Source organism: Furipterus horrens, unplaced genomic scaffold, assembly GCF_987537825.1.
Source record: "Furipterus horrens unplaced genomic scaffold, mFurHor1.1.pri manual_scaffold_7, whole genome shotgun sequence".
NCBI classification, from domain to species: Eukaryota; Metazoa; Chordata; class Mammalia; order Chiroptera; family Furipteridae; genus Furipterus; species Furipterus horrens.
In genome coordinates this window covers 84,214,229-84,228,989 of record NW_028327177.1, presented here as the reverse complement: position 1 = coordinate 84,228,989, position 14,761 = coordinate 84,214,229, and positions in this window count along the sequence as shown.

Genomic DNA, 14,761 nt, shown 5'->3' with positions numbered 1-14,761 from the left:
AGACAAGGCCCCCCCAGTCAGAATTGAATGATTGGCAGCTACCGGTAAAGCTGAACTCTGTCTAGGAAGTAGGAAAACAGTATCTCTAACTTTTCTAAAACTAGCCTGGTTTGGTAAGAGGAGGCTGAATTATGTGTTTGTGGGTATTTTAGAGAAAATAAGATTTAATGGCAGAAATCTGCAAATAATCTAAATCTATATAACTGTTAAATAAACAATTCTTTTTCTTTTCACTAAACTCTGGTATTGAGAGTTACAATTCTGGCGGCGGGCAATCGGGCCCCTAACAAAACAGCTTGTGGGTTCTGTTTCAATCGGAGAGCCCAGGGATTCTGTTACAATAACAATGTTCTATGTCATCTTGATGGAAGCAAATACTTGGCTGAATAATAATGGCTGAATGTGCTCTTCATTCTGACTCAAAAGCTTTGGGCTAACGTTGCTGAAACCCCAGGCTGTGGGAAGAATGAGTTCTGAAACAAGTTCTCAGTAAGTATTCACTTAACAAACATTTATTTTTTAAAAATCAAAGTAAAATTCAAATAATATTGTCAGAACATGGAAGCAGGTAGAATGCACACCTGGACTTTTGGTATATGTTAATCAACCTGGCCCAGGACTTAGCAGTTCCCAAAGGATATGTTGATGAATGGAAACCGTTCCCAGGCGAAATGGTAATGGATCTAGCCTGATATGTTAACTAACCTGGTGTGTGTGTGGGGGGAAGCCATGAGATGTAAATGACCTACTGAATATGTTGATAAGCAAACTCACCCTCACCAAAATGTGTGGTTGACAAGTATTAAAAAAAAAAAAAATGCCTGCAGAAGTGCAGGTGGGACTCCAACGGGCCCACGAGGAGGACCAGGAGTCCCCCATTCCATGTTCCCCATCCCCATTCCCTATTCCCCGTTCCCCATACCTGTCCCCATCCTCATCCTCATTCCCATTCCCATTCCCATTCCTGTTCCCCATTCCCTATTCCCCTTGCTCCTACAGGTCCTTGAGTTGATCCGGGAGCTTCCTCTCCCCTCCCCTCATCCCCCTTTTTCTCTCAATAAACCCATTGCCTAATCCCACAGTGGTCTCCAGGTGATTTCTCAGAGCAAGGCTGCCCTGACATTTTGGTGCCAAAACCCGGGAGGGGCTCTGAGAGTGGTCAACAGCAGCTTGCGGGCAGGGGAGAAGTGGGCTGCGGCAGCACATCCCAGGCTTACCCCATGACCCACCTGTTGGAACCCTCTTGCCCCCTCCTCCCGCACCTTGCTCAGAGATCTGCCTGTCTCACGACCTCTGCCTCCAGACCTTTTGCTGTGGCCTGCCCTCCATCCACACTGGACACCAACTAGTCAAGTCTTGTCTCATTGGGTGAGTCTCTTGTCAGGCTGACCATCTCACTTCTGAGCCTACTGTGGCTCTGCTCAAAAATCCTAGGCCTCGGTTGGTCTTCCTTTGAGCCTTGTGCCTCGTTGAACTTCCATCGGTAATTGGGGATGCCCACCCAGTTGGCAATTTTGTTTGGGACCTCTGTGCCTCAGAGCCTTTGCATTCGGTTGGATTTCCAGAGGCAGTTGGGGATGCCCTTCCCCTGGACAGTTCGCTTGGGGTCTTTGCACCTCGTAGAATCAGTGGCTTAAGTGGGGACACCCCTTAACCTTCGTGATTCATTTTGTCTCCGGCTCACCCTCTGGGTTGTTACTCTCAGTACCATGGGAGCACATCAATCCCTACTTCTGAAGGACTCCCCTTTGGGTTGTCTCTGTTGGAACCTCTGGACCCTTCAAATAGGGTTCCACGTAAAGCTAAAAAAGCTAATTTCTCTCTCCACTGTTACCTGACTTACAAATTCTTACTGATCTCCACGAATACCTCAGGCATAACTGCAAATGGCCCAAAGTTCCATATGCAGAGGCCTTTTTAATTCTTCACAGTAGAGCGTCGTCCCTTTGCTCCTCCTGCTCCCCCCTCCAACTTATTCTCCTTCAACTAACTTCTTCCTACATTTCCTCTGCGTCAAAAAACTCCCCTGACCAACCTCCCTATTCTTATCTTTCACAGAAGCAGACCCCTTGGAACTTGGATACCCTCACCCCCCCATATGTCCCCTCCTGGTCAACAGCGCCCTCTGCTCCCCCTCCCCCTCCCATTCTAACTCTCCAGCAGAAGACAAACTATTGCTGCCCCTGGCTCCACTCCTCCAGTTTTGCCTCCCCCCACCCATTTTTGGGCTGCCCTCGCGTAGTCATTCTCCACACCATGCTCGGGCCTGTGCCCTCTCTGTGAAGTGGCAGGAGCCGAGGGCATTGTCTGGGTACATGTCCCCTTTTCCCTCATGGATTTAACCCAAATTGAGCACTAAGGTCTTATACTGCAGGTCCTACCCACTTTTGCAAGGAGTTCCAATATATGAGTCAGACATATTTATTAATGTATCAATATGGCTATGTCATCCTAACCTCCTCCACCGCCCCAGAGAGAAAAGATCACATTTTGTCCATCACCTCTATATTTGCAGACACACTACAAGTTCAGGATCCCAAGAGAAATCCAGCTGGACCCACTGCAGTCCCAGCTGCAGATCCTCACTGGAACTGTCAGTCAGGGTCCCCTGATTTGGCTAAAATATCTCATTTTCTCACATGCCTAATTGAAGGTATGCGTAGGGCTGCCCTTAAGGCTGTCAATTATGACAAAATCCTAGAAATTATGCAGAAGGCCTCTGAGAACCCAGCCTCATTCATGAACTGTCTTACAGAGGCCACTCTCAAGTACACCAGCCTGAACCTCAACTCAGAAGAGGGAAAACTCTATCTTAATACCCATTTTATTACACACTCCACTCCCAATATTAGAAGATAGTTATGGAAGCTGGAGGATGGACCCAAAACTCCCAAAGGGACCTAATTCAGATTTCTTTCCTAGTTTTTAATGACAGAGAGGAGGAAAAAAACAACAAAAATTAAAAAGGGACCAGCAAAAATACCTTACGTTAGCTACCGCCATTAAGGGTCAGCCCATGCAGTCAGGGAAACAAAGGCTTGCCTAAGCCTCCTCCAGGACCATGCTTCAAGTATAAGCAGACAGGTCATTGGGCATGACAATGTCCCCAACTGTGGTTCCCACTGGGTCCTTTTCTATCCTGTAGACAGAAGGGACATTGGAAGGTTAACTGTCCTCTGGCTTCTAACCAGGGGGGCAATATACCACTTCAGTCCAGTCCAGCTCAACCTGAAAGAGAACCTGAAAGGGATGAAGACTTCAACATTCCCAATCTGTTGGGACTTGCCGCAGACAACTGATGGTGCCTGGGCTTGGAGCCCCCGTCTCTGGCCATCTCGACGGCTGAACCCAGGGTAATCATGGCAGTGGCAGGTGTGTTGGTCTCCTTTCTTGTAGACACAGGGGTGACCTATTCCACCCTTACTGAATATGCAGATGTCTTGCACCTATCCCCAAACCAGCCACTGGCTGGTTTGGCTCAGTGGATTGAGCGTCGGCCTGCGAGCTAAGCGTCGCTGGTTCGATCTTCCAGTCAGGGCACATCAGAGAAGGAAAACTCTGACTCCAAAAAACCTCCGCTGCCTTGCGGCATACCTCTTCAGGGGAAAGGCTAAGGGAGTAAACCCCGACAGAAAATCCGGAGCCGGAGTCCCTAAGGCGGTTTGACGTTGTAGTCAACACCGGCAACTCCTGCGGCGCACCTGAAGCCAAGCTGTATTGACTCCATCTTTCCCTTGGACCCTTCAGCTGCGAAGAGAGGGGGGGTCTGCTGCATGGGCAACAGCAGACCCTCCATATCACCCTGCCCAGGCTCTGTAGCTTCAGCTTCACTGGAGAGGACACTCCAGCGTCATCGCAAGATGTCGATTCAACACGGGAGGAGACAGATACCGTGTCACTCCCGAGTCGGACTGCACAGCCATTCTCGGCGGTGCAGATAGACTCTTAAGAAGCTACACCATCGTCTCGAGACGGACGGCTGCCGACGACGACTGCACCTATCCCCTATCTCTGTTATTGGAGTTAACGGGGTCCGTACTAAAACCCTAACTACCAAGTCTCTCACATGTACATTTAGATCCTTAACTTCATGCATTTTTTTCCTGGTTATACCTGAGTGCCCAGTCTCCCTCTTGGGAAGAGACATCCTAGCCAAACTAGGGGCACCCCTTTCTCTTAATCTAGATGGAGAGGCTAAGGCCAATTCCATTTTCCTTTTGGCTTTAGTGCAAGAAGCTTCCCAGGGGGATACCCCTCATCAGCTGTGCTACCATAGTGTGAATGTTAACCCCCTTGTTTGGGATACTGAAAACCCAGCAGTAACCAGACATCAACAGCCAGTATGGGTCACCCTCAAGCCTGGCACTTCGTTCCCTAATCAGTCACAGTATCCTCTTCTTACAGAATCCCTGGGCTGCTCCAATTTAAAAAGAACCCACGGGCTGTTTTGTTAGGGGCCCGATTGCCCGTCACCAGAATTACAACTCTCAATACCAGAGTTTAGTGAAAAGAAAAAAAATTGTTTATTTAATAGTTATATAGACCTGGATTTGCAGATCTCTGCCATTAAGTCTTATGTTCCTTAAAAACACCCACAAACACATATCCTTGCCTCTCCCTACCAAACCAGGCTAGTTTTAGAAAAGTTAGAGATACCGTTTCCCTACTTTCTAAACACAGTTCAGCTTTACCAGTAGCTGCCAATCACTTAATTCTGATTGGGAAGGCCTTTCTGCATTGAGGTGCTCGCCAGCTTTTAATCCAAAACTGTGTGAATTCCCAGCCTTTCCTTTCCAAAACCATATGGTCAGTTCTTTGTAATCGGCTCGGAGAACTTTTCAAAAATGCATGGTCAGTGTCCCCCGTTTAATCCGCATGGTCAGCGTGGTTATAATGTCTGCCGCTTATTTTTATTTTTATTTTATTTATTTTTATTTATTTATTTATTTATTTATTTTTGGTTTTTCAATTACAGTTGTCCCCTTTTCCCCCATTTCTCTCCCCAACCCAGCCCACCCCCTCTCCTGCAATCATATCCCTCCCCGCTGTCCGTATCCATGAGTCATTTATACACGTTCTTTGACTAAACCCTTCCCTTACTTATCCCCCTTCTCTCTCTCCCCCTTCCCCCTTATTGACTGCTATTCTGCTCTTTGTTCTATTTAGTTCTTTTGTGTGTGTTGTTCTTTAGTTTCCTGTATTAGGTGATATCATATGGTATTTTCTTTCTTTGCCTGGCTTATTTCACTAAGCATAATTCTCTCTAGTTCCATCCATGTTGTTGCAAATGCCAGTTTTTCTTTCTTTCTGCTACACAGTACACTGTGTAAATGTACCACAGTTTTTTGATCCACTCATCTACAGATGGGCACTTAGGTTGTTTCCAGCACTTACATATTGTAAACAGTGCTGCAATGAACATAGGGGTGCATAAGTACTTTTGAATTGGTGTTTCAAGATTCTTCGGGTATAATCCTAGTAGTGGAATCGCTGGTTCAAAAGGCAGTTCCATTTCTAGTTTTTTGAGGTAATTCCATACTGTTTTTCATAGTGGCTATACCAGTCTGCATTCCCACCAACAGTGCAGTAGGGTTCCCATTTCTCCACATCCTCGCTAGCACTTGTTGTTTGTTGATTTGTTGATGATGGCCATTCTGACTGGTGTAAAATGGTATCTCATTGTGGTTTTTATTTGCATCTCCCTGATGGCTAATAATGCTGAGCATTTTTTCATGTGTCTCTGGACCTTCTGTATGTCCTCTTCGGAGAAGTGTTTGTTCAGGTCCTTTGCCCATCTTTTAATTGGGTTGTTTGTTTTCTTGATGTTGAGTCGTATAAGTTCTTTATATATTTTGGAAATCAGTCCCCTGTCTGTGATGTCATTGGCAAATATGTTTTCCCAAATGGTTGGTTTCCTTTTCATCTTGCTGATGTTTTCTTTTGCTGAGCAGAAACTCTTTAGTTTGATGTAATCCCATTTGTTTATATTTTCCTTTATTTCTCTTGCTTTAGGAGATGTATCCGTGAAGAAATTGTTACGTGAGATATCTGAAATTTTCCTGCCTATGTTTTCCTCTAGGACTTTTATGGTGTCACGGCTTACATTTAAGTCTTTGATCCATCTTGAGTTTATTCTCGTGTGTGGTGTAAGTTGGTGGTCTAGTTTCATTTTTTTGCAAGTCCCTATCCAGTTCTCCCAGCACCATTTGTTAAAGAGGCTCTTCTCACTCCATTTTATGTTCCTACCTCCTTTATCAAATATTAGTTGACCATAGAGGCCTGGGTTTATTTCTGGACTCTCTATTCTGTTCCACTGATCTATATGTCTGTTCTTATGCCAGTACCAGACTGTTTTGATCACAGTGGCTTTGTAGTATTGTTTGATATCTGGTATTGTGATTCCTCCTGCTGTGTTCTTCTGTCTCAAGATTGCTTTTGCTATTCGGGCTCTTTTTTGGTTCCATGTGAATTTATGGAGTATTTGTTCTAAGTCTGTGAAATATGTCATTGGTATTTTAATAGGGATTGCATTGAATCTGTAAATTGCTTTGGGTAGTATGGGCATTTTGATGATGTTGATTCTTCCCATCCAAGAACATGGTATTTGCTTCCATTTATTTGTATCTTCCTTAATTTCTTTCTTCAATGTTATGTAATTTTCAGAGTATAGGTCTTTTATCTCTTTGGTTAAGTTTACTCCTAGGTACTTTATTTTTCTTGTTGCTATAGTAAATGGTATTTTCTTTTTTGTCTCTGTCTCTGATATTTTATTGTTGGTGTACAGACATGCCTTAGATTTCTGTATATTTATTTTGTACCCTGCTATTTTGCCAAATTCACTTATTATATCGAGTAGTCTTTTAGTGGAGTTTATAGGATTTTCTAGGTGTACTATCATCTCATCTGCATATAATAGTTTTACTTCTTCTTTCCCAATTTGGATGCCTTTTATTTCTTTTTCTTGTCTGATTGCTGTGGCTAGGACTTCCAACACTATGTTGAATAGGAGTGGAGAGAGTGGACAAACTTGTCTAGTTCCTGAATTCAGGGGGAATGCTTTTGGTTTTTGTCCATTGAGTATGATGTTGGCCTCAGGTTTCTCATATATAGCCTTGATTATGTTAAGGTATGATCCCTCTATTCCCATTTTGCTGAGTGTTTTCATCATATATGTGTGTTGTACTTTATCAAATGCTTTTTCTGCATCTATTGATATGATCATGTGATTTTTGTCTTTCATTTTGTTTAGGTGATGTATTATATTTATTGATTTGCAAATATTAAACCATCCTTGCAACCCGGGGATGAATCCCACTTGATCGTGATGTATGATCTTTTTGATGTATTGCTGGATCCTGTTTGCCAATATTTTATTGAGGATTTTAGCATCTATGTTCATCAGTGATATTGGCCTGTAGTTTTCTTTCTTTGTTGTGTCTTGACCTGGTTTGGGGATTAGGATAATACTGGCTTCATAGAACGAGTTTGGGATTTTCCCCTCTTCTTGGATTTTTTGGAATAGTTTGAGGAGGATAGGAGTTAGTTCTTCCCTGAATGTTTTGTAGAATTCGCCTGTGAAGCCATCCAGTCCAGGGCTTTTGTGTGCAGGGAAATTTTTGATTACTGTTTCAATTTTCTTCTTTGTTATTGGTCTGTTGAGACTTCCCACTTCTTCTTGATTCAGTTTTGGAAGGTTGTATGTTTCTAGAAATTTGTCCATTTGTTCTAGATTGTCAAATTTCTTGCCATACAGTTGTCTGTAGTAATTTTTAACTATCATTTGTATTTCTGTGGTATCAGTCATGATTTCTCTTCTTTCATTTCCGATTTTGTTTATTTGGGTCTTCTCTCTTTTTTTCTTGATTAGATTGCCTAGAGGCTTGTCGCTTTTGTTTATTTTTTCGAAGAACCAGCTCCTCGTTTTTTTGATCTTTTGGATTGTTTGTTTCATCTCTATGTCATTTAGTTCTGCTATGATCTTGATGATTTCCTTCCTTCTTCTTGCCCTAGGCTTTGTTCGTTATTGTTGTTCTAGTTCTTGTAGCTTTATGGTTAGGTTTTTTATTTGAAATTCTTCTATCGTTTTCAGATATGCCTGTATTGCTATGAACTTCCCTCTCAGGACTGCTTTTGCTGTGTCCCACAGGTTCTGGGCTGTTGTGTGCTCATTATCATTAGTTTCTAGACATTTCTTGATTTCTTCTTTGATGTCACTGTTAATCCATTCATTATTTAATAGCATGTTATTCAATCTCCATGAGTTTGGGTGTCTTTGATTTTTTTCTCTGAGGTTGATTTGTAGTTTCAAGGCATTGTGGTCTGAAAAGATGCTTGATATGATTTCAATTTTCTTGAATTTGTTGAGGCTTGTTTTGTGTCCTATCATGTGGTCTCTCTTTGAAAATGTCCCATGTGCATTTGAAAAGAATGTATATTTTGCTTCTTTGGGTGGAAAGTTCTATATATATCAGTTAGGTCCATGTGGTTTAGTGTGTTGTTTAATGCCTGTATATCCTTGGTGTTTCTTTGCTTTGATGATCTGTCTATTGTTGATAATGGAGTGTTGAAGTCCCCTACTATGAGTGTGTTATTGTTGATAACCTTCTTGTGGTCTTCTAGTATTCGCTTTATGTATTTGGGTGCTCCTATGTTGGGTGCATATATGTTTATCAATGTTATATCTTCTTGATGGATTGTTCCTTTAAGTATTATGAAATGTCCTTCTTTGTCTCTTTTTATTGCTCTTGCTTTGAAATCCGTTTTGTCTGATATGAGGACTGCTACCCCAGCTTTTTTTTCTGGTCCGTTTGCTTGGAATATTTTTTTATATCCCTTTACTTTCAGTCCGTGTAAATCTTTTGTTTTGAGGTGCCTTTCTTGTAGACAGCAAATATGTGGGTCCTGTTTTCTTATCCATTCCATTACCCTATGTCTTTTAATTGGAGCATTTAATCCATTTACATTTAAGGTTATTATTGACGTGTATTTACTCATTTCCTTTTGTACCTCTGTTCCTCTCCTCTTTTTTTTTTTTTTTTTTCTTTTCTTCTTTTTTCTTCGAACACTCCCTTTAGCATCTCTTGCAATGCTGGTTTGCTGGAGATGTATTCTTTTAGTCTTCCTTTGTCTGAGAAACTCCTTATTTCACCTTCTATTTTGAATGAGAGCCTTGCTGGGTAGAGTATTCTTGGTTGTAGGCTTTTGTTTTTTATTGCTTGAAATATTTTTGACCATTCCCTTCTGGCTTGTAATGTTTCTGTTGAGAAATCAGTTGATAGCCTTATCGGAGCTCCCTTGTATGTTATTTGCTGTTTTTCTCTTCCTGCTTTTAGGATTCTCTCTTTGCCTTGGAATGTTGCCATTTTAATTATGATGTGCCTTGGAGTGGGTTTTGGGGGGTTCCTCTTCATTGGAACTCTCTGTGCTTCCTGAACTTGTATAACTTTTTCTCTCATCAGGTTGGGAAATTTTTCTGTCACTATTTCTCCTATCAGTTTTTCAATTCCATGCTCCTTTTCTTCTCCCTCTTTAATTTCAATGATCCTGATATTATTTCTTCTCATGCTACCCTGTAATTCCCTTACATCTTGTTCATATTTTTTCAATCTTTTTTCATTTTGCTGTATTCTGGGAGTTTTTCTCTACATTATCTTCTAAGTCACTAATCTGATCCTCTGCTTCATTTAGTCTGCTTTTGACTGATTCTACTGTTTTTCAGTTCAGAGATTGAATTCTTCAATTCTTCCTGTCTTGTTAATAGTTTCTATGTCTTTTTTTATGCTGGTGTAGTTCTCTGCAAGTTCCCTGTAATTTTCTTGGAGCTGCTGGTAACTTCCTTGGAGGTTATCATAGTTGTTTTTAAGGTTGTCGAGTATATTGAGCTTCTTTACCACCATTGTTTTGAATTTCATGTCTGACATTTGGGCTGTGTCTATTTCATCTACCTCTCTTTCTGGGGATTCCCTTTTTCTTTTCATTGAGGGGTTATTTTTGCATCTTACCATGCTGGATTCTTCTTGTTTGTTTTTATTTATTTATTTTCTGGGGCGGGGGGATGGTCTGCTTTGACTTCCCACCTTTGTGGTGTGAGATTCTTTATGGGATATCTGGGTGTTTCAGTGGTTCAGTCTCTTTGATCTCCTGAGCCTGATGTTTTTGGGTTACCCTTTATGTCATTTGTTTATGCTGTCTGGTTATATTTCAAATGTTCTTTGGTAGGATCTTCCTTCTGGCTAGTTGATTGAGAGTCACTCTATCCACTTTGTCCTGAGTTCTTCTGTGGAGATGCTGTTAAAAACATAAACACACAGCCCAGGCAGGAGACCCACACCCTCAAAAATATCCCCCACCCTCTATCTCGCTATCGTCAGCCAACGAGCCAGTATTAATATAAATGTAAAGAGATTAGAGCTTTTATACTATAAGAAGAATAGATAAGAGTTGTTTTTAGGGAGGAAAAATATGATTTTTGACAGAGGGGATGATAGATTAATAATAGTTGAGACTATGCAAGCCAGTAGATAATATTTACATTGTATGTTAACAAAAATAGAAGAAAAGGTTGGAAAAATGCAGAATATAGTAAGAAAGTGGGATTGTATTGTATTGGGTTTATATAGTAATTATATTCTATTATTTAGAGTGATAGTGGGGCTAAACTAGACACACAAACAAATAAACAACGAATAAAGAGAAAGGATGAGAAGGAGAGGTTATATGAAACGCATTAGATATATAGTTTGTTTTTCTTTTCTTTTTTTCTTCCCCTCCTCTCCTCTCCTCCTCTTTCCTTTTTTTAAGAAAGGGGGGAAAAAGAAGACAAAAGAAAAAAAGAAGAAAGAAAAGAAAGAAGAAAGAAGAAAGAAAGAAAGAGAAAAAAAAAAAAAGGAATGTTTTTACTCAGTTCAGCCTTGGTGTGTCGTCTTCTTTTCTGCATCTGCAGCTGGTCTAGTGTGGTGGTTCGGAGGTTCTTGTTCTTTGCAGCAATGGTGTGCACCCGCAGTGGCCGGTATGGTGCGCTCCCTTGCTGCCCGCTAGAGCCAGCTGAGGTGTCCTTGCGCACGCGCCCCTGCACACGCAGTGCAGCTGGAGAGCTTGCCCCGCGATTGGCACCTATTGTCGCTGGGCTGAGGTGTTTTCACGCTCACTCGCCTGTGCCCTTAGTCCCGCTGAGCCGAGCTCCGGGAGTTGGTCTCTCTCCTCCTAGGGCGGGGCCCCGGACACTTGTGCACAGTAGAAGTGAGCGTCTGTGAGTCGCTGCCGCCCGCTGTTCCAGTGCCGCAGCTGCCCGCCTTCCCTCACTCATCTGGGTGGGCATGAGCAGAGCCTGAGCTAGTGGTCTGCTTTCCAACCTGGGGCCTGGCGCCGACTGGAGCTGGCTAGGGGTGTTTGCGCACGGTATTCTTCGTGTTCAGTGGGCCCTCCCTGTTCCCGTTGGGGCACTGATATTATGTCTGTTTGGGTGTGTCTGAGGGTCACCTGGACTCACAGCCCCATGCACCTGGGCCAGTGAATGAAGGCACTTCCCTATGCGCCCCCGCGACCCAAGGGTAGGGTTGGGGAGTGGATGAGTGCGCCTTTGTGCCTGTGCTCCTCAAGAATGGCCTCCCACCCCCAAACTTTCCTCCCCTCTCCGCAGTCCACTAGAGAAAAATATAAAGGAGAAATATGTTCTCACTTCCCCGGCAGCACGCTGTCTCCTGTCCTTCAGCACCAATGCCACTTGGTCGAGTCCCGTCTCTGCCAGCGGGCAGAAATCCACTTTCCTCCTGACTCCTCTCTGTGGTAGCCTATGGTCACCAAAAAGCCTTTGTGTACTTCCAGCTGCAGCTTGGGGAGCCGCCCCAGTTAGGAATCCCGTTTCGTCCCCCTTTCCTCCACTATCCTCACTAAACAGATTGTTCTCAGATGGTTTTTCTCTAATCCAGCAGTGCCGTGGCTCGACTCCTGCCAGTGTCCAGCTGCTCACTGAGATGTTCTGTCTGCAATTAGCCCAAACTGCAGACGGGTCTCGGTAGACTGAAAGCACAGCCTCCCCTCACTCCTCCGCCATCTTCCCGAGTCCTTGCCACTTATTTTTAAATCTCTGACTGCATCCTGTGATGTAGTGGGCATGGCACTCAGTTCTGACCATTCACAGAACCTCATGCAGGCTCAGTGTGTTCTTTCCATACCATCCCCCAGTCCAAGACCCCTCCCATCTACCTGAGGCCTTGGATGCATTAAAGCCATTTTTCATAACAAAGACACTAGCCACCAGCCTCAGGCATGTGAAGGCATCCTGAAAGCTGCTCCCTTCTCCCTATCCCCCAGTCGCAAGCTCTGGGGGGTTTTGGACACCCCCGTTTCTGTAACACTCTCAGCGCACAAGCTATGTGGGGTCTCTAGCCATCATTTACCACCTGCTCAAAGCCAGACTCCTCCAACCAGCAAACTCTCCCACTGATGTTCCCATCCTGGCTGTTAAGAAACCCAATGGGTCCTTTGCCTAGTCCAGATAATACTCCTGGGACCTAAGGCTCTCACTAATCTATTGGCACCCACCCTACATAACATCCAACTTCTTAGCACCCTCACTAAGATCACTTGTCAATGCTTAGTTTGCCAACAGGAGACAGCTCAAGGGTGAGCTAGACCTCCACTATTCCCTACTCACCAGGCCAGGAAACAAATGCCAGGACAAAATCAGCAAATTGACTTCACCCACATGCCACCAGATAAGAAGGTAAAGTATCTACTAGTGTTAGTAGATATTTTTTCTAGTTGGGTGGAAGCTTTTGACACTACATTGGAAGGAGCAAATGAGGTTGTTCACATTTTACCAACAGAAATTATTCGTAGGTTTGGACTGCCTCAATCCCTACAATCTGATAATGGCCCAACCTTTGTTTCTAAAATTACTTCACAGGTCAGCACAACTTTAGGCACTACCTGGAAACTGCATGCTCCCTACTGGCCTCTGTCCTCAGAGAAGGTAGAACGCATGAGTGGGCTTCTTAAAAGTCACGTAACTCAGCTTGCTTTACAGGTCTGGGAACCCTGGCCCCACCTGCTGCCTGTGGCTCTCCGCATTTGTGCAGATCACCGTGAACCCCTTACTTAGCCAACCAATACCTAAAAAACCTCTAGACTTATGTTTCTAAGTCCTTATCTATTGCAGGACCAGTCTTCACTGGGGTTTACATCCCCCAAGGCCAAGAAGTACCCATTTGTGTTTCTCATACTCAACATTCAGGATCTTCTAACCCAGTAGGTCACCTGCCAGCTCTCCTGTGCAACTTCACCATCAATGCAACACACCAGGAGCAACATGAGAATCACCGGCCTCTTGCCTCTCATCTAAACCTAGTGTCAAAATTTACATACCCTCTCCGGTTCACCAACCCTTCCCTACTAAGACCTGCTGGGTTTTCCAAGCATACGTCCTCTTCCAAGAGCCCCTCTTTCCTGCTATTCCCCTTTGGCACCTCCAATCCTGGCTCCCCTGTGGGTACCAGCTGTCACCAGTGGTCTGATCTTACTCTCAACCTACAAGTTCCTTTTATAGCAAATTCCACAGAACCTGACCCCATCCAGGGAATGACTTGGGCAGAGACTATCTCAGTCTTGGAAAAATAAACCCAGACAGCACCTTTAGGAGGTACCTGGAACATATACGGGGCACTCAATACAGGCACATCTCCGACAACTCTCAGATTTACCTACCATCTTCATCTTCAGGACCCTGCCTCCTGTGGCTCCTTATCAGCTTCATCAAAAGAACTGTCAATACAGCTACAGCACAAACAGCTCACACCATCATGTTCCTGTCTACTCCTCGGTAGCAACCCCTGGCAGCAAAAGAAACATTGGAAATACAGACATGGAGGGTAATGTACACTCTAACCACACCCATATGTCAGCACAAAGTAGTCAGAATGACTGCAATGCCGTTATCCCCTAAACCCTCCATTTATTACCCTGGACCTCAGCATCATTTTTTTTTTTTTTTTATTACAAACAAAAGACTGGAAATGTCAGAATATGGAGGCAGCTAGAATGCGTGCCTGGACTTTTAGTATATGCTAATCAACCTGGCCCTGGACTTAGCTGTCCCAAAGGATACGCTGATGGACTGAAACCATTCCCAGGGGAAATGGTAATGGACCTAGACTGATATGTTAACTAACCTGGTGTCTGTATGTGAGAATCAATGAGATGTAAATGACCTATTGAATATGTTAAGTAAACTCACCCTCACCAAAATATGTGGTTGACAAGTATTTAAAAAGTGCCTGCAGAGGAGAAGTGTGGGTGGGACTTTTATGGGCCAACGAAGAGGACCAGGAGTCGCCATTCCCCATTCCCTGTTCCCATGCCCCATTCCCATTCCCCATTCCCCATTCCCCTTGCTCCTACAGGTCCTTGAGTTGGTCTGGGAGCTGTCTCTCTCCTTCCCCCTTTCCTGTTTTTCCCTCAATAAACCCATTGCCTAATCCCACAGTGGTCTCCAGGTAATTTCTCAGAGCAAAGCTGCCCTGATAAATATATAATTAATTATTTTAAAACAGAACATGAACCATTTAAAGTGAACAATTCGGTAGCATTTAGTACATTCAGAATGTTGTGCAACCACCATTTATATCCAGTTTCATCCCCCAAAATAAAACCCTGTGCCAACCAAGCAGCTTCTTGCCATCTTTTTCCTCCCCTTGTTCCCTCTGGAAACCACCAATTTGCTTCCTATCTCTATAGATTTACGTGCTCTGGATATTTCATATAA